This window comes from Sylvia atricapilla, chromosome 5 (genome assembly GCF_009819655.1).
Source record: "Sylvia atricapilla isolate bSylAtr1 chromosome 5, bSylAtr1.pri, whole genome shotgun sequence".
Classification (NCBI taxonomy): domain Eukaryota; kingdom Metazoa; phylum Chordata; class Aves; order Passeriformes; family Sylviidae; genus Sylvia; species Sylvia atricapilla.
Genome location: NC_089144.1, coordinates 22,832,127 through 22,852,342, shown reverse-complemented (window position 1 = coordinate 22,852,342; position 20,216 = coordinate 22,832,127). Strand labels below are relative to the sequence as shown.

Sequence of the window (20,216 nt, the reverse complement as noted above, 5' to 3'; positions counted from 1 at the left end):
AAAAGCCTCAAGAAAAAGATCGATGAGACCCACGTTACCAGACAGAGTAGAGCCACCCACAAATGAATCAATCAGATAAAATTATTAAAGACAACACGAAAAAAATGTTTAAATCATGCATCTGTGGCACGGCATCTTTAAAAGTAGAGGTCTGAAGGAGTGAAAAGTATGCTGCTGGCTGACTTTATGCCAAGCACCCTCGGCCCAAAAACTTTTGCTTTTTGTCTCCTAATTGTCTATTTTTAATTTTTATTCAACTTTTTTTTTTTTTTTTTTTTTTTAAGAGACTGGAACTCGTTTTTCACAAGGATTATTTTTTTCCTCTCTATTTTTCTGTTCTAACTCTCAGCCATCACTTCTGCCAGGTGAGAAATGCTCCTTCCCCCGGGGCTGAATTCTCAGGAAATTCAGGGGATGAGTGCAGGCTGGGAATGCTCTTTAGGAAAACCTTCCCGGGGGAGGTGAAATTCTTTAATTCGCTGGGATAATGGGGATGAATCCGGGGTAATTTTAGCAGGTTCCTGCTCACGGATCAATCCATCAACCTTCAGGGAAGATGAAAAGAGGCGAGGGAAATAGAGGTTGTAAAAAAAAAAAAAAACAGGCTGGGGAGGGAACCTTGGACTGGGAATGGCCGAGCTGCCCTTTGCCAGGAGGTCAGAATTACAGAATTACACCAAGATTTTTGTGCTGGAGCTTTCCTGGAGGGGCAGAAAACTGAATTTCCAGGCGATTGAATGTTCATAGCTGGACCTTTTTGGCCTCTGAGCTGGTGGATGAAAAACGAGCCAGGGGAGAGGACTTACAGCTTTGGGCTCTGCCTTTGACCTCTCAGGTTTTGTTTTTACCTCTGGCTGGTGAATTGTGGAACAATGGGATTGATTTAAGGGCAGCCAGGAGGAGATGGAGCTCAGAAAGGAAGGAAGGAGTCAGGTAGCTCAGGTGTGACAGGAGGATTTAAACCTATTTCTCCATTTGGGTTAAATTAAGGAATGCTGAAAGAATGGAATTCTCAAAATGTTGAGTGATAGGCTGCAAGACCAAAACATTTTCTTCTCCAGCATTTAGGATAAATAGATACTTAGGGCGAGCTTGGAGATCACCTTGGAGGTCTCTTCCAGCCCCAACCATTCTGTGATTCAGGGCTTTATTTTCCATTTCAGTTTGGCTGAATGGTTTCTTTTCCATTTCAGTTTTGCTGATTCAAAGGCAAAGGTCCAAGAGCAGAACGTGAGTCGTGGGAGGGGAAACTCCTCTTCCTCCTCGGGGTAAATCCTTGTGTGGAGAGAGGAGCTGCGAAACGGGAGTGAGGGATGGGAGAGAGACTCAAAAGCAGCCCGAGGAACGAGGTCCAGCCCGGCAATAAACCCCCTGGGGGCTGTTTGTGTGAGCCCCAGCTGAGCCGTGACACTCCAGGGCTTGGAACGAGCAGCCGGGGAGGAAAAATAAGGGAGCGAAAGCGAAAATCAACTCCCAACACTGTGAGAAATCCTCCGTGCTCAGCTCTGCAGTTACAGCACCAGCAACAAAAATCCCTTTGAAATGCCCAAATTTCCCCTTGGAGAAGCCGCCCTCAGTGAAGTTTCTCCCTTTGGTGCATCCAGAGGCCGCTCAGGGCAGGTTTTCTGGGATGGAAAAGTTTGGAAATGGGAGCAGGAGGTGTGTGGAGCTTCGCAGCCATACCAGCAGCAGTATTTTTAGTGTCAGCATCAGCTGCTCCCAGCAACGTCTGAGGTGAGATTTTGGGAGGAGGGAAATAAAAAAAAAAAAAAAAAAAAAAAAAAGGAGGGGAAGGTTTTTAGGCAGCTCTGTTTGTTCCTTTTGGTGCTGCAGCTGTGAGGAATTTCTGAGAGGCTCGAGGTGATTTTTGGGACACAAAATTCAGTGTTCACGTGCTGGATTAACCAAAATTTTCTGGAATTCATCCCAGCTCTGGGATGAGAAAAACCAGTGAATGAGGGAAGAGGCCTGAGGAAAACAGGGAGATTGGGGTCAAAGATTAAAAAAAAAGAGAAGTTTTTATTGGAGAGAATAAAATTTTATGATTTTATTCTCATCTGACCTTTTCCCTGCTTCAGGCCTCAAGGCAGGGCTGAATACCTTTAGGAAATGTGGATTTCTTGTTTCCACTTGGATTTGGGAAGGCCACTGTTGTCCAAGGGATTTTTTGCATCCCAAATCTGTCCAGCTTTTCCCAGAGTGGGAATTCAGCTTGATAGAGCTGCTGAAAAAGCATTCAGACTTCAAATATTTCATCAGGTGCAGCTCATGGCATCAGTGCTCACTCCAAAATAAATTCATTAATGACAACAGCAACAACAATAATAATTTATTCATTATTTATTAAAATAACGATAATCAATTCCTATAAGTGAATTATCTCAACTGTAATAAAATCCTGGAATGGTTTGGGTGGAAAAGGACCTTAAGGATCTTCCCGGTGCCACCTTCCTCTATCCCAGCTCGTTCCAAGATTCTGGATTAACCAGAATTTTGTTATCCTTTAACAAAACGTGCGTGGAGCTGATTAAATTTGGCATAAATTGGGAGCTCTGGTACAGTTTGTGCTGCTGAGAGAGAACTCAAGCTTTGAGTTGTTTAGTTTTTTGAAATGCATTGCATTATTATTGCTGGGAGGATGTACTTTTGTAATTATGTAAATAGACATTGAAATCTCTTTTTTATTTTTGTTGTGAGTGGAGTTAGGCACAGATGTCTTGGCTGTGCAGGCATGAAGAGAGCTGAGCATTCCATGTGACTCTCCAGAAGGTTCTGGGGCCAACAGAAATGAAAATAAATCACATTTGCAGGGACTTTGAGAGGTTTCATGGTTCAGGTGGTGCCCCAGGTGAAAGGAAATGTGACTTTGGAGCGCTGGAATTAACATTCCAAAGGGCCTGGGATGCTCTGGGGAGTGTTCTCCAGCTTTTCCTGCTTCATCCTGGCTTTGCAGCTGGATTTTCCATCCCTGGAAACCTTCATTCCAGGGGGGTTTATTTGCAATTCCCAGCTTTAATGCCCAGCCTTTTCCTAAACCTTGGAATGCTGCAGCTGCCCACCTGGCTTTGAACTGCAGGGTAGAAGTGGTGCAATAATTGATATATATATTTTTTTTCCCTCCTTAAATAGGCAGCTAGTTGTGTTTTCATCAGTGTCAGAAAAAGGAGGGAAAATCAGCTCAGAAGTTCAACATTTGCACAGAATCCCTGACCACCCCGTGGGAAATTCAATCCCAAAAGAGTAAAATCTTTATTTAAAACCAGGAGTTTGGGGGTGCCTTGAGCTGAGAGTTGGGAAGTTTTGCTCCTGATTTACCCCACAGAGATGACTGAGGGATTTTTAATCTTGAGAAAAAATCAGGGAATGGGCTGTTCCCATAAAAATCAAGCTGTTCCCATAAAAATGTCTCAAGGACCAGTTTGGGCAGAGATTTTCCTGCTGCTGTTCCTTCCCTCACTGCTGACTCAGACCTGGAGCTCTCCAGGACTTTGTGGAGCTCAGGAATTCACCCTGGATCCTTTTCAGATGGTTTTTATTGGGTTTCTTTTATTTTATTCTTTGCAGGATGTGTTTGATGTGGAGTTTTGTGGGGAAAAACCCCCAGGCCTGGATGTTCTGGGCTGTGATTTCCAACATTTCACCTCAAGTTTGGTGTTAATTCAAGGGGTTTTCTGTAAAATAATCTGCTTTTCTGCTCTCCACTGGCATCAAACCCCTCTCCAGTTTTCCTCTTTGCTGTCACTGGTCTGAGATTTCCAAACCTGAGAACAAAATCCTTTTTGTCTTCAAATAACTCAGAAAAAATCATGGATTCTCTGGAGGATTTGATTCAGGTGCAGAGGGTGTTATTGCCTTAGCAAGTCCACTGAGACTGACTTGGCTTTCCCTGATAAAAATGAAAATATTTCTGTGCTCTCTTCATTTATTCAGCTTCCCTCAGGTGCTTCTGAGACCAGGGAGGTGCTAAAGATCAGAAAAACATTCTTTTTTTTTGGTTAATTTTTAAAATTTTTGGACTCAGGCCGGAGGAGCCACAGGCGGATAATGAAATGTCCCTTTATTTCATGGTGAGGAGGTGACAAATCACAGCACTTGGAAGCAGTGGTTTGGACAGTGACTCCTGTGCTGGTTTTGCTCTGGAAAATCAGAATATTCACAGGTGACCCTGTAGGGAGGAGAGAAAACAACCTCAGGTTGTGCCAGGGGAGGTTGAGGTTGGATACTGAGAAAATTCCTTCAGGGAAAAGGGTGGGGTCCTCACCCCTGAAGGGATGTCAAAGGTTCCTCTGATAAAAATAAAAATATTTCTGTGCTCCCTTCATTTGTTCAGCTTCCCTCAGAGGCCAGGGAGGTGCTGAACCAAGCTATAGACCAGAAAAAAAAATCTTATTTTAATTAATTTTTTTTTTGTTTTATTTTGGGGCTCTGTTTTGGAAGAAACCCTCTAGAGAGGAGAATAACCAAGCAAGAAAATAATTCCAAATCCCTGAATTTTTGATTTTTTCACGCATTTAAATAGTGCCGAGATGAGCACAAAACCAGCAGAACAAACTGGGCTTTGGTGAGGAATTGAAGGAGGGGAATATTGGTATTCCCAATAAATTCATGGGATCTGCTTCTTCTAGGAATGGTTTTGAATTTTTTCCTGGAAGTTTGCTGGCTGAAATCTTGATTCTCACCTCACCCTTCGACTTATCAGACACTAAAGGTGTTCTTACTCTCAGGATTTTTTGCAGTTTTTGATCCGTGGGATTCATTTCCAGCCATGATTTTAGTGGCAGAAAATGGGATTTTGATGGACACACTGAAGGAATAAACTTTTCTTTTTTTTTTTGAAAGCTTTTATTGTGCAGGAAATAGGAAATATTTGATGTTTTCCCAGAGTTTTAGAAATGGGAAAATTTCTAAAAATTTCTTCACCTCCTCAATTATTCATAGGAACATTTGAACTGTAAATCCAGGAGAAATTCCAGACAGCAGAGGGCAGGGAGGAGAAAAATCATTAGTGAAGATTAAAATAATTCATATTTTAGATTAAAATAATTCGTATTTTAAGAGGGAGAAAAACGATTTTTGGCTTTACGGTCCGAATTACTGACCACTGGCTGGGTGCCTGTGGAAAACTTTCCTTTCAGAATTCCTGTAGAGAGGATTTAGCTGGGGGAAAAATTCCCAAAAAACCCCTGGGATTGATGTCAGGGGGGTTTTGTCTCCTTACAGCTGTGCTGAAATTACAGGAATATTTTCCAAACAACTCAAGCCGTAGGCAGAGAAAAAACTTGGAAATCTCTTCCTCAGGGAGCAATTTTTCCATGTTTAATATTCTGTATTTTATTCTCTCAGGAATAATTCTTCCTGCACCTTTGATATGGTATTTTTCCTTTATAATAAAACTGAGGCGAGCACGTTTGACTCAGCAAAAAACAATATTTAATTATGGGTGTGCTCAGACTCATCCATGTGGATAAAGATGGGAGATTTTCCTGGAGACTGACGAAGTTTTGGGGGGTATTTTTGGGAGGTGTTTTCCCTTTTTTTTTTTTTTTTTTTTTCTATTTTTTGCCTCAATATCCAGGCTTTAAATTGGTTTAAGTTGTGTTTTTTACTGTTGGTATTGTGTGAGATTCCTGATCATTGGTGTTGGAGTCAGGAGATACTGGGAGAGCTGCTGGTGGAATTAAAGTCACCGTGGCAACCACACTGATTAAAATGGGATTTTCCTTGGGAATTTTCCTTGGAATTTTCCTTGGGAATTCAGGATCTGTGTGGACTCCTGGCTGCTCCATCCCCTCATTCCTGCCCTGGCAGGGCTCATGGAAGACCCCTCAGGGTGGCAGGAAGATGTGACAATGACAGTGCCACTCTCAGAGCGTCCTCTGGGAGCTGTTCCCGTCCTCATCCTGCTGATTTTTCCTGGGAAAGGGTCACTCCAGGCTGTTCCCTCCTGCTGGAGCTCTGGGCACGGAGAATTTTAGACTTGTTGTTCTAACAGACACTGACCCCCAGGCAAACCCTGCAGTGACCTGGAAAAGGCTCCCAGAATTAACTAACAGCACTGGGATCGTGGGTGTGGAGTTTGGATAGAAGTGTGTGATAGCACAGGGTGGGAAACTCAGAGTTTGAGGGTTTGGAATACAGTAATATAGATATAAAGCAACATGGAGGATTTAGGGCGTGGGTTAAATTCTTCTTTTTCACCTTCTTCTCCATGGCTCTGGGAGGTGTTTTGTAACTGGGTAGAAAAATCCCCATTTTGGGCCATGGGTGGTTGGTTATTGGGTTAAAAGTAAAAATAATTCGGGTGTCATTTCTTAATTGGACAGTTTGTGATTAAAAGGCCTTGGAGAGAGAGAGAAGGGGCTCCGTTTTTACTTTGTTAGCTACAAGTGCTGTAGAGCTCACGGCCTGTGAGACTGTAATGTAGAATAATGAATAAATAAAAATGAATAAATATCTGGATCTGAACATGAAATAGGGTCTGGACTCTGACAAAACGAAGATGAAATGTAACACTGTGGTGGGACAGTGTCACAGAGCAGCCTTTGGGCTGGCTCAGGGTTCCTGCAGGTTGTGTCTTGAGCCAGTCCTGGTAATTCCAGCTCCTTGTCCCAACTTCTGGCTCCGGTGAGAGCCCCAAAGGTTTGGGATTGTTGTCCTGGGCACTTGGGCAGTGGCTGCTTTGGAATTTGGTGTGGCTGGAGAGCAGAGGGGCAGCACAGAATCCCAGAATCCCAGACTTAATGATCCAAGGTCACTGAGTCCAAGCTGTGCCCAATCCCCAGCCCAGAGCCCTGAGTGCCACATCCAGGAATTCCTTGGACACCTCCAGGGATGGGCACTCCAAACCTCCCTGGGTAGCCCCTTCCCAATATTTAACAACCCTTTCCATAAAGGAATTTTCCCTAAAATCCACTCTGAGCGTCTCCTGGCCCAGCCTGAGGCTGTCCCCTCTCCTCCCATCACTCCAAATTCCTTAAAAACAACCTGAGAGAGCTTTAAGGTCCCTTTCAAGCCAAGCCATTCCCTGATTTTATAACGATTCCGTGATTCACAGAGGAATAATGGGGGAGAAATCCTTAAATGTCACAGCTGGGTGGAAAAATTTGTCATAGAAATTTTTAGGAAAACCTTGGGAGTATCAAATCTCTTGTCGTGCAGTGGGGCACTTTCAAAACCCAAAGCTTTTTTTTCCTATTTTTGTTCTAATTTCACCTGTTGTTTATGTCCATCTTGTGTTATTTTTGAGTGGAAAAGCATCAGATTTCATGCATTTAGCAGCAGCTCTGTGTTTAACTGCTTGTTCTTTTTTTTTTTTTTTTTTTTTTTCCCCCCCAATATTCCTGGCAGGTGAATTTTGAAATGTCTTTCCATGTGTGGAACATGTGGAACAGCTGCTTGGCAGATGATTTTCAAACAGATCGATTGTTCTGGTCAAACATGTGGAGGAAAAGAAAAAAGGGAAAGAGAAAAGAGAGGAAGGAAAAGGAATTGGATTTTTTTTTTTTTCTAATTCAAATAGGATATGATGTCCAGGTTTGTGTGTTTCTCTTGGAATTTCTGTTCCTGGTGGACACAAAGAATCCAGAAGGACACAGTGACAAAACCTGCACCCCAGGAAAGGCTTCACACCCTTTATTTTGTATTTTTATTTTCCTTTCCTGCAGACTGGAGCCCAGAATGTTTAAGCTGAACCTGGTCCAAACTGATACAGAGTAGGAGGAAAGAGAAAAGGAGAGAAAAATGTAAAAAAAAAAATCTAAACTAGTTTCAAGTCTGGTTCAAAATTCCAATGTTGAGTCTCCACAAGAGGTAGAGGAGAGGTTCAGGGCTGCCACCACAGTGCCAGGCTTTGTCACCGGGGTGCTACCATGGTGCCAGGCTTTGTCACCGGGGTGCCACCATGGTGCCAGGCTTTGTCCCCACTGTCAGGAGCAGTGTCAGTGGTGCCAGCAGGGATCTCAGGGGCTTAAATCAGAGCAGAGTTCTGCATTCTGTCATTCACAGCATTTCCTGTGACACCTGAGTGGCCTCTGGACATCACATCCTGGCCAGCAGGGCTGAGCTGGTGTCCCAGTGCCACCAGAGAGGGGTGGGGACAGCATTTCCTTGGAGCTGGGCTGTGGAGGGAGCCCAGGAGAACGGTCTGAGGGGACAGCATCCCTCACCTCCAGCATCCACAGAGAGGAGACAAAAGGCTCCTTGGGAAACAAACAGAGCCTGGAACTTCCAAGGCTCAGTGTCTGCTCCAGGCTTTGGGGAGCTGTGTCTGTTCCAGGTTTGGGGAGCTGTTCCCAGGTTTGGGGAGCTGTTCCCGGGTTTGGGGAGCTGTGTCTGTTCCAGGTTTGGGGAGCTGTTCCCAGGTTTGGGGAGCTGTGTCTGTTCCAGGTTTGGGGAGCTGTTCCCAGGTTTGGGGAGCTGTTCTCAGGTTTGGGATCTGTTCCTGTGGGTTCAGAACAAACAGGAGCAGACAAAGGCCGGGCCGCCCCGAGGTGTTTTGGGGAGAAGGCCCAGCTGCAGATCGGGGCTTGCAGAGGTTTGTGGAGCTCCAGGGGCCTTCAGATGGGCAGATAGGGAAGCGCTGGGAGCTGGAGCTGGTTGCTGATCCCAGGAGAAGCAGCAAACCAGGGCTGGTTGATGTCAGCGTGAAGGGAGCTGCTCCCAGGAGTTGTCTGGGATGGTTCATTCTTCATCAGCAGCAGGCACAGAAGGGCTGAATGTCAGTTCCTGAACAGAAGGAGAAAAACATTTCAGTTTCTGCTTTCCTGGCTTATTCCTCACACACAGCACTGAAGGGTTTTTGTTGCTGTGTGTTTGGTGGACTTGTGCAAAGCTGGAGCTGTTGTGGCCTGGGCGTCACCATGGACGTGCCAGCCCAAATCTCACCCAAAGAGCAGAGGGAAAAGCCAAGAGACACCAACTCTGATTTTTCAGGAAGGGTCTTGGATCCTCCCATGGGCTGGATTCCCAGAGAGGTTCTGCCTCTGCATCTCTGGCAGTGCCCCAGGCCAGGCTGGATGAGTCTTGGAGCAGCCTGGGACAGTGGGAGGTGTCCCTGCCATGGCAGGGGTGGCACTGGAGGGGCTCTGAGCTCCCTTCCAGCACAGGGATCATCTGTGGGGTGGAGGAGGCGTTAGAAACAGGGAAGTGAGCAACAGAAAATCCTCCCGTGCCTGGCCGGGGCTGGGTGCTTTTAGATGACCTTGGGCAAATCCCCCCAGCTCTGCCTGTGCCTTCCTCATTCCTGTGCCCCAGCAGCGTTTGTGCTGTTTGAAGATCATTAGCAATTCCAGGAGAGATGAAATCACCATCCACTCCATGTTCCAGGAGAGCTTTTTTGTCTGGCATCTCCCTCTTACCTCCCCAAAATGCTCCCTGCTGGATTATTCCCTGCTCCAGATTTGTTTGTGTGCCTGGACACCAGCCAGCCATTCCCACAGCCAAACTCTTCCAGCATCCCCTGTAAACCCTGCTCCAGTGCAATGCCAGGGATTCATCTCCAGACATCTGAAGAGTTCGGGGGAAAGGAGAAACGGATCCTGAGAGGATGGGCAGGAGCACTTGGGTGTGGAGGGAGTTTGGTCCCAGCTGTGCTCTCTGTGATGTCTTTTGAGCTTTTCAAAGGCAACAGCCCCCAGATGAAAAAAAGGGTTTTTAATTCATTCTAAACCCGTTTTTTTCTCTCTCAAATAAAATCGGTGATGACTCAAACACCCATAAAAGCGTCTGGCAGAGTTCTCCAGCTCTGAAGTTCCACAGTGCTTTGCTTGTAAATGTCATTTTTGTGGGAGTCTCTTCAAGTGGGGTTGGGTTCTTTGAGACAGGGCACAGCCTCTGAGATCCACTTTGCAGCACTGACTGAAAAGAATTATTTTGGGTCATTCCAGCAGAGGATTCTGCACGAGGTTTGCGTTATCTGCTCACCACAGCAGAGAAGCAGTTGGGTAACTCGGAGTGCCAGGAACTTTCTGTGCTTTGCTTTTCATTCTCCTCTGACTTTCTTTTTTTTTTTTTTTTTTTTTTTTTTTTTTTTTTTTTTTTTTTCTTTTTTAATTTTTAATATAAATAAGCTGAAACGTTTTCTGGTTTCCCTGCAGCAGAATGACCACAGATGAGTCACGGGGCTGCCTGAACATGTAAAGCATTTTCAGTGTTGGTTGTGTGATGCATTTTTGGGTGTCTCACCCGACTCTGCTGAGACAGAAGCCCCATGAAAAGTCCAACAAAAAGCCTGGTTTGGAGCTGGAGTTGGGATTGTGATGCTCTGGCTGATTCATCAAGTGATTCTGGGTGGGATTTTCAGATTCTCTTGCTTGGGTTACTTGAGGAGAACTGAGTAGGTGTGTGTAGACCTTCCTGGCCCAAACCCAGCCCAGACAAAGCTCTCCCTGTTCTCTGGGGCCTCGGAGCTGCTTTTTTTCCTGTTTATTTGTTCTTTGTGTCCTGCCCTCTGTTGTTTGTGTGCAGCAGCGGGGAATTAGTGCTGGTGGTTGTGGTTAAAGGGACATTTTGGTCCTGGGGATGGGCTGCAGCTCTGTCCCAACCTCCAGGATGGGCAGTTCAGGTGGAAAATCCACAACCCCCGGAAACAACCTCTGGGAATTTTGGCCTCTATCCAGCAGGTGAAAGGTGTTGAGGAGTTGTGTCATCCACAGAATGCTGGAATGGTTTGGATGGGAGGGACCTCAAAGCCCACCCAGTGCCACCCCTGCCGTGGCAGAGACACTTCCCACTGTCCCAGGCTGCTCCAGCCGGGCCTTGGACATTCCAGGGGCAGGTACAGCTGCTCTAGGAATTCCATCCCCACCTTCCCAGCCAGGAATTCTTTCCCATATTACCATAAATGAAAATGACCTTACCTTGGAGCTCAGGTGAATTCTGTGTTTTTGATGATTTTTCTGGACTTCCTTAAGTGGGTTTGGGAAGAAGTTGGGGTTTTTTAAAATTTGATTTAATGTTTTTTCAATTGTTTTTGGCATGACAAGAGCTAAGCCTCCATGTTTCTCCATTAGGGAAGCTTTCCCTTTCTCTGTGAATCATTTTTAGACACAAAAATGCCTTGGCCTGTCCATCCCTGTCTGGAATCTCAGCAAGAGGGGATCCCTCAAGTGCTGCTCTAAAATAAAATAAAATTAATGCCAAAATTAGCATTAATTACATTTTATTTTAGCTGAACTCGGGGAGCTGCTGGAGCATTCCAGGTGTTGACTGAATCTCATGGAAATGGTGACCTGGGGCACACAGAACAGGCAGATTTGGACTGGAGTGACCAAATGCCCACGGTCCCTGCCAGGGAAGCTCCTTCCCCTCCTTCCCGAGGGACCTCCTGTTCCTTGTGTGGCTCCACACCTTCCTTGTTGAGGAATCCCAGGATTTGTGAGGTTGGGAAAGTGCTCCAAGGTCACCAAGTCCACTGAGTGCCTCCTCCAGGAGTTCCCTGGGCACCTCCAGGTGTGGGCGCTGCAGACCTCCTGAAATTCCTGCTCCTGTCCAGCCCGACCCTCCCCTGGCTCACCCTGAGGCCGTTGCTTTGTTGCTCTTTAATTTCCCGAGTTATCCTTGGGAAAAGGTGTTGGAGGCTTGGTGGAGATGGTGCGGGATCGCAGAGGATCTGCTGGATCCTCCACAATTCCTTCTCCTCCTCTTCTCCTGACCTTTCCCTTCTCCTCGTGCCACAAAACCACCTGAGCAGCCCCACAGCTTCATCCAGGCTCTGGATAGTCTGCTGTCCCTGACCTTGGTTGATACCAATCTTTGGGGTTTCCTCACTAAAATGAAGATATTAAAATCAAAAATTAATTAAAACTAAACTGAAATTAAAATTTTAAATTAACACCCTCCATCTCTCTTTGAAACCAGGATGGTAAATTTTGGACAAATCTGGGTTTGGGTTGTGTCAGAATTGAGAAAATCACCTTCAATTCATGCACTTGAGAAGTTCAGCCTTTTCTGAGAGGTTCAGCCTTGCCCCAGTTCTGGGGTGATTTTTTGCACGTGAAGTTCCTGCTCTGTCAAACGTTGCTGTCTGCATTCAGTCCCTGAGGAATTTCAGAGTAGAGGGGGAAAAAATGGGAGAGAATCCAGTCCAGAACCAAATTAATGGAAAGAACATGAGCAAAAAAAATCCTGGAAGAGGTTAAACCCCTGAGTGGAACTCTGTCAGTCACTGAAGGTTTTGATGCTGTTTATCTTCAACTTCCCCTGATTTTTTTCCCTTTTCTCTTTTCCCCCGTGTAAAACGAATTCAGATTGTCCAAACCCACCCTCTCTGCAACACCAAACTCAGCAGAGCTGCCACATCCTGCTCTGGCAGCCAGGAAAGATATCAAATTTTAGCTTTTCTTTTAGCACCACAAAGCTTTGCCTCATCACTTCACAGCTGGGATGAAACCATTTATTGTCTGTGCCCTTGAGTGCAGAGAGGTTGCTCGGTATTGACACCGTGCCTCTGATATTTGGCATTCCAAATAGTTCCCAGCTGATTTAAGGCCGGGACTTAAATTTCCCTCAGGTTTTGGTAATTAAGGCTGGACATGCGGAGCTTTGTCTGCTTTGGGATGCTGACTTCGCTGGGAATTTGGGAAATTCCAGATTTGGAAAATTCCAAGTCCGGCAGAGGATTGAGGTGTCCAAACCCAAAGGTCTGGGTTGTCTTCACTGGTTTAAATGGGATTGTTTCAATTAGTTTCAGCATGGATAATGAGATTTATTTATACTTATTTGGACTTCTGAGCTGGACTTCATTTCTCTCACAATTATGAGACACTTCCCACTATCCCAGATTTCTCCAGCCTTTCCTTAGACACTTCCAGGGATCCAGGGGCAGCCACAGCTTCTCTGGCAATTCCAGCCCAGGCAGGAATTCCTTCCTAAAATCCCACTCAGATCTCCCCTTTTTTCCAGTCTGAAGCCATTCCCTGTGTTCTGTCGCTCCATTCCTCATCCCAGATCCCTCTCCTGGAATTTTTCTGATCCAGTGCAGCTTTAATTTCACCTTAATTAAAAAATCTGCTTGACTTTGGGTTTATTTGGAGTCTGTGGGATGGGGTTGAAGCAGTTGGATGGAGAATTCCTCAATAATTGACTTCAAGCTGGTATTTTTCTCTTGTCTCTGCTTGTCCCATCCATAATTTCCATTATTTTACAGTGAAACACTCAGGAAAACGTGGATGGAATTTTGGGATCCTGGTCTCTGGGTCTCCCCAGCCTCCATTTCCCACCCCTTATTATTATTATTGTTATAATTATTATTATTTTCTCTCCACACCAAAATTGTGTGAGAAATCTCGTTCCTGGCTCAGTAATTCATGTGTGGCTGGGTTTTTTTCCCTGTTTTTTTTTGATTCCTGGCCAATTTATGGCAAATGTCAACCAAACCATTCTCCAGCAAATTAATCACCCTCGTCAAACGTGTCCTCGTTTTCCCTGGGCGAGCACAGAGCTGCACAAGAGTCCATTTTGCTTTTTAATTATGTTTTTTCCCCTCCACTGGCCTCTTTAGTTTTGGCCTTGTCAGGAAGGGCAGCAGAAGTGGAAGGTGGGAATTTGTGGTGGGAAATGGAATTTCGTCGTGGAAAATGGAGATTTGCCTTGAAAAATGGATTTTTGCTGTGGAAGATGGAATTCCATTGTTGAAAATGGAAATTTGTCATGGAAAATGGAAATTGGTCGTAAGGAGTGGATTTTTGTGGTGGAAAATGAGGGTTTTGCTGTGGGAGGTGGAGCTTTGTCGTGGAAGATGGAATTTCGTCATGGAAAATGGAAATCTGTCATGAGAAATGGATTTTTGACGAGGAAGATGGAATTTTGCTGTGGAAGATGGAATTTCATCATGGAAAATGGAAATTTGTTGTGAGGAATGGAATTTCGTCGTGGAATGTGGAGTTTTGTCATGGAAGATGGAATTTGAGTGTGGAAAATGGAAATTTGTCCTGGGAAATGGAAATTTGTGGTTAAAAAAGGATTTTTTATGGTGGAAGGTGGAATTTCGTAGTGGAAAATGGAAATTTGTCATGAGAAATGGATTTTTGTAATGGAAAGTGTAATTTTGTGGTGGAGGATGGAACTTCATCATGGAAAATGGAAATGTGGCATGAGAAATGGAGTTTTGTAATGGAAGATGGAATTTTGACGTGGAAAATGGAATTTTGCTGTGGAAGATGGAAATCCGTTGTGGAAAATGGAAATGTCGTGAGAAATGGATTTTCTGGTGGAAGGTGGAATTTTGCCATGGAAGATGGAATTTTATCATGGGAAATGGATTTTTGTGGTGGAAGATGGAATTTCACTGTGGAAAATGGAAATTTGTGGTGAGAAATGGGATTTTGATGTGGAAGATGGAATTTTGTTGTGGGAAATGGAGTTTTGTGGTGGAAGATGGAATTTTGTGGTGGAAGATGGAATTTCTGTGTGGAAAATGCAAAATTTTCACAAGAAATGGAATTATGCTGTGGACAATGAAATTTTGCCCTGGAAGACGGAATATTGTCGTGGGAAATGGATTTTTATGGTGGAAGATGGAATTTTGATGTGGAAAATGGAAGTTTTTCATGAGAAGTGGATTTTTGACATGGAAGATGGAATTTTGCTGAGGAAGATGAAATATTGTCGTGGGAAAAGGATTTTTGTGGTTCAAGATGGAATTTTAGCGGGGAAAGTGGAAATTTGTTACGAGAAATGGAATTTTGCTGTGGAAGATGGAATTCTGCTGTGGAAGGTGGAATATTGTCATGGGAAATGGATTTTTGTGGTGGAAGATGGAATTTTGTGGTGGAAAATGGAATTTTGTCGTAAAAAAGGGATTTTTTTCGGGGGGTTGGAGATGGAATTTTGCCATGGGAAGTGGAATTTTATCATGGAAAATGGAGTTTTATCATGGAAAATGGAACTTTTTTGAGGGGGGAGAAGATGGAATTCTGCCGTGAGAGATGGAATTTTTGCACAACTCCCTCATCCAAAAGCTCCAAAGGAAAATGGCCACCAAGCCACGCTGGAAACCAACCCGTGGTTTAAACCCCGAAAACACTGACAACACCCCAGTGAAAACGCCCCATTTGAAGTACCCTGGTGGAAGTATCCCATTGAAAACACCCCATTGAAAATGCCCCGTTTAAAACACCCCATTGAAAATTCCTAATTTAAAACGGCCCATTGAAAACTCCCTGTTTAAAACACCCCATTTGAAGTACCCCATTGAAAACGCCCCGTTTTAAGTACCCCGTTGAAAACAACACCCCATTTTCTGTCACGCCACTGCTCATTCTCAACCTCGTTTCCTTTCCACTCCATCCATCCCCTGGATTTTCCACATCTCCTGCTCGGATTCATTTACAAATCCGGGTTCTGCTCATCCATCACTGCCAGCTTTTGGCTGTGTGGAGAGGCACAAATGCCTCTCCTTCCCCTCACTGGGGACGTAAATCATTTTCCAATTAGGAAAGGAGCCTGCCCGTGCATCCCACGGGATTTTCCAGGCTGAGAAATGCTCCTGCTGCTCCACACTTGCAGTAGTTTGGGATAATAAACCATAAAAAATGCAATTGCAGGAGGGTTTTTTTTGCCCAATTGGATCTTTTTAGAGTTAAAAAAAAAAAAAGAAAATTTAAAATGTGGCGTTGTGGTAATTGAAGCCATCAAAGCCTCCAGGGTAATTAAGATTTTGTTGAGGAAAAAAGGAATGTTTTATTTGGAGTCTTCAGGATGCTGCTGAGGATCACACAGACTCTGCTTCCTCCTTCATTTATTGTGTGTTTATTTCAGTTTGGAGTGGCAAATCCTGGAAATCCCAATGTCTGGAAATACCCACGTTTCCCCAGAATAAAACAAAACCACTTTGGGTCTGGTTTGTGCTCCTCAAGGAAAGGGGAATGGGTTTTCTACAGCCAAATTCATGATAAAATCCCCGAGGGAATGGAGGGAATAATGGTGTTGGACACGGACAAGATGGGATCTTGAGAAGGAATTCCTGGCTGGAATGGGATTCCCAGAGAAGCTGTGGCTGCCCCTGGATCCCTGGAATGTCCAAGGATAAGCTGGGAAAGACTTGGGGCACCCTGAGATAGTGGAAGGTGTCCCTCACAAGGGAAGTTGTTGTGGTGTGGGAGTGCTGCCAGAAAGGCTAAAAATGTCAATTTTTTTTACTGGAAAAGCTTAGGAATGGACTGATTTACCTTCCCCAGCACTCAAACCGAGGTTGGAGAAATCAGGGGAGGAAGAAGCTTAAACTTTGTGAGAAAAGCTGATGTTTGGAATCCTTTAAATAAACAGAATAATCCCTGAGCACACACTGGCACCGTGGGCAGGAAATCCCGCAGAGCTCCAGGTCACCCTGAGCTGCGTCCTCAAAAAGCTCAGTGTCGAAAAACCTTGAGTTTTTCCCCCTCCCTTGGGGCTGTGGGTACAGCAGGGGAGGGAAAAACCTTCAGGAAGAGCTTTGGTTTGGATGGATTTGGGGGGATTTGGGGGGTTTTTGGTGTGTTTTGAAGGCTGTGGTTTCACAATTTCAAGGGCAGCGTGTGGGAGAGAGAGGTGAGGCTGCTTCAGGGAGAAGGTTTGGGAATGGTTTGGGCTTCCCCAAAATTTGGTGGTGGAGGAAATGTGCTCAGGGAGTTTGGGAAGGAGCAAGGGATGGCAGTTGAGAGATGGTAACAGAAATCATGGAATGGTTGAGGTGGGAAAGCCCTTGGAGCTCACAGTCCGACCATCCCCAGCACTGCCAAGGCCACCGTGTCCCCAAATGCCACATCCAGGTGGCTTTGAAATCCCTCCAGGGATGGGGACTCCAGCACAGCATTTCCATGAAGGAATGATCCCAAATATCCAGTCCTAACCTCTCTGGGCAGTTCCTGCCAAGGCCTGACTCCCTCTTTTCCATGGAAAAATGATCCCAAATATCCAATCCAAATCTCCCTTGGATCAGGCTGAGGCCATTCCCTCTTTTCCCAGGGCTCATTCCCTGGATAACCGGGATGTGCTGGGAATTCTCACAGGGGTGTGAGCCCAGAATTCCCAAATTCTCCAGGCTGGGGAAGAATTCCAAGGGCACCGAGTCCCAGCTGTGCCCGGTGCCCACTAGAGCCCCGAGTGCCACCTCCAGGAATTCCTTGGACACCTCCAGGGATGGGGACTCCAAAGCTCCTGCCGAGGCCTGAGCCCCCTTTCCATGGAGAAATGATCCCAAATGTCCCAGTGGAGCCTCCCCTGGCCGGGCTGGGGCTGTTCCCTGGAGCAGATCCCGATCCCCACCAGCTCCTGGCAGGAGCTGTGCAGAGCCCCAGGGACATTCCCCATCCCTGTCCCCATCCCAGCACAGCTCCCCTGGCCCCAGTCCCGGGGCTCATCCCACTTTTCCTCTCCCAAACGTGGCTGAATTCTCCAGGGAGCACCTGCAGGGATTTGCTGCTGTGGAATCCTCGTGTCACAAAATTGGGGAGACCCTTGCAGGGCTTTGTTCCAGCTTGCTCCCAAACCCCACAATCCCAAACGTGCTCTGGGAGCCAAAGACAGAATTCCTGTGCTTGGGAAGAGGAGGAAACCAGAGCTGACACTCAGGGAAACCCAGGCATCATTAGAGCTCAGTTAATTAATGCTGAGGGTGTTAATTACTCACTTGAGGCCTTGGCTGCTCAGAGCCTGACTCTAGGGTATTCCCAAATTTGGGAAGAGTCTGATTTTCCACTTCTTCCACTGTATCCATCCAGAAATTTATTCCCAGAACCTTTTCTGGCCCAAGCAGTTGAAGGGGAGCTTTGGGATAGGGGAGAGCTTTGGGATGGGAAAAGCTTTGGGATGGAGGAGAGTTTTGGGGTGGAAAGGGAGCTTTGGGATGGAGGAGAGCTTTGGGATACAGCAGGGCTTTGGGATTCTTTCCCTCACGGCATTCCCTGTTTTCTGTGTCATATTAAGAATATTTCATGAAATCCTCTTCAGTTCAACACCTGCACAACCCGTGTTTCACCAGACCAGCCAATTCCTTTCTCTAAAACCAGTTTGACTCTAACTTTGCCATTAATTTAATGAAATCCACAGCAGTGATTGAATTATTTCAGCTGCCCCAAACACGTGGAGCCCTTCCCAGATCTCAGACTGAGGATGTTGGCAGAGGGAAGGAGCAGGAATGAGTTGGGGCTGCTCTAATCTCATTATCTGAAATATTTTCTGACCTGCCAGTGACTCTCAGGGCACGAGGAACACAAAAATCAAAGGCTTGGATGGCTGAGAATGAAAAAATTGCCATTAATGCGATTTTGTTGCCTTGACCTTTGTCTCCTCCCCCAGATTAATCTGGGAACACGGATGCAAAGCCAACAAAACAGGTTCCCACTTTTTGCCAGGAAAAGACTGAGGAATCACCTTTTTCCTTGGCTCCCGCTCCTTTATCAGAGGGCTCGTTGGAATTTTCCATTTATTTATTTAAGTTGTGCATTGTCTTCTCTAATGAATGGAATTTTCCATTTATTTGTTGAAGTTATGCATTGTGTAGGGATGCCTTGAAGCCAGGGAAATTACCATAATTCCATACACACTTCTATATTTTACATGCATTTAACAGTAAAAAATCTCCTGCCTGTAAAAACCTGACTACTCCAGGCAGGATTTTTTTTGTTGTTAAAAAAAAAAAAATTGCTTTTACTCCCCAGACTCAAAATTTTGTGGAGATTTGGAGCTTTTGCTGCTGCCTCCATCAGCATTTCCAGCATGACCCCACCTGCAGCGTGCCAGGAATTTTTTCCCAGTGCTGAGGAGCTGCTTTTAGAGGGAAGAATTCTGAATTTCTCCTCAAATTTTCTATTTCAGCAGCAGCTGCTGTTTGCACATTGAATTTCTCTGATTTTAGAGCTGAAACCCTCCTTTAAACTCAGTTTTACCGAAGCTGCCTCTGGTTGTTGTACCCTCCAACAGCAGCAAAGCTGTTACACCAATATTCTCCCTCAGAAAATGCTGAGAAAGGTTTTGTGGACGTCAAAACGTCGCACGTGGAAGGGTTGGTTTGGTCTGGGCAACACCAGCAGAGTTAGACACTGAAATTCATCAAAGACAAAGCCCAATTATTCCTGTTAATTAGGCAGGAATCCATATTTTTAGTAGGATTTTGCCCCCTTTTTTTTTTTTTCTGGAAAGCATCAAAAGCCAGAATCTTTGATCGTGCAGGGGGGTGAGAAATCAACGTGGGGATGGGACAGCGAGGACTTGGAGTTTATTTCTTGTTAATCCTGTAATTATTTGTGTGTTTCACAAATCCTTCCCCCTCTTTTTTTACCTTTGGACACCTTGACCCCAACCTTCAGGGCTTTATCTGGGATGTGAACACGGCTCAGGTGAACAAATATCAGACATTCCTCTCTTCCAGCTGGAAAACTCTGCTGCCGTCCCACCTTTTGGTTCAGCTTTTCTGTAATTTTCAGAGATCCTGTGCCTCTCCTCCCACAGCCTCCCTCAGCCTGGCCTTTCCTCCAGCTTTCCTTTTTCTTTTTCCAGCCCCCACACTTCGGATTTCTCAGCCTTTTGCTGCCATTATCTCCGTGGGTTTCCTTGAAATGCGAGGACGTTCCTTGTTAAATCTAAATTCGGGGGCTCTCAAATTGCTCCCTTTCACTTTTTCCTCCTGCCACCCTCATTAAATCCCATTAAATCCCATTTTCCAAGCTGCTGAGGACAGGTTCAGATTGGAACCTTTTGTAGAGGGCTCAAGATTTCCCTTTGCAAATATCCAAGGCTGCAGCTTTTCACTCCCTCAGAAATGACTATTTTATTGCCTCTGCCTGGGGAGGCTGAAGTGAGGAGAAGAAGGGGCCTGGAGGATGTGGAGCTGCCTGTTGAGCCTTTGGGAGAATCCACTTGGATTTCTGAGGAGAAAATCCATTAGAGTTTTAAATGGAGAAGTGTAAAAATGCCGTAAACACCGGGAAAGGAAAACTCTAAAAATGCTGTAAACACTGGGAAAGAAAAACTCTAAAAGTGCTGTAAACAATGGGAAAGGAAAACTAAAAATGCTGTAAACATCAGAAAAGGAAACCTCTAAAAGTGCCTTAAACATTGGAATAAAAATGCACTCAGCTGGGGAGAGGAGTCTGTGCAAACATCTTGAGGATGCACAAGGCCAGGGGGGTAAATCCTGCACCTGGGCTGGGCAAAATTCCAGCCACAAATCCAGGAGGGATGGATGGAGAGGAGCCCTGGGAGAGGTACTTGGAGCTGCTGGAGAGAGCCCAGAGGAGACC

At 45.4% G+C, this 20,216-nt stretch overlaps 1 protein-coding gene and 1 long non-coding RNA gene across 2 annotated transcripts in view; both read left to right on the top strand.

Moving 5' to 3' along the window:
* Positions 1-20,216, top strand: part of AHCYL2 (adenosylhomocysteinase like 2) — a 65,841-nt gene that overhangs the window by 5,288 nt on the left and 40,337 nt on the right. The gene's annotated exons all lie outside the window — the stretch shown is intronic.
* Positions 13,151-15,534, top strand: LOC136361184 (uncharacterized). Its single transcript, XR_010743596.1, has 2 exons — positions 13,151-14,036; positions 14,214-15,534. It is a non-coding gene; the product is annotated as an uncharacterized lncRNA (long non-coding RNA).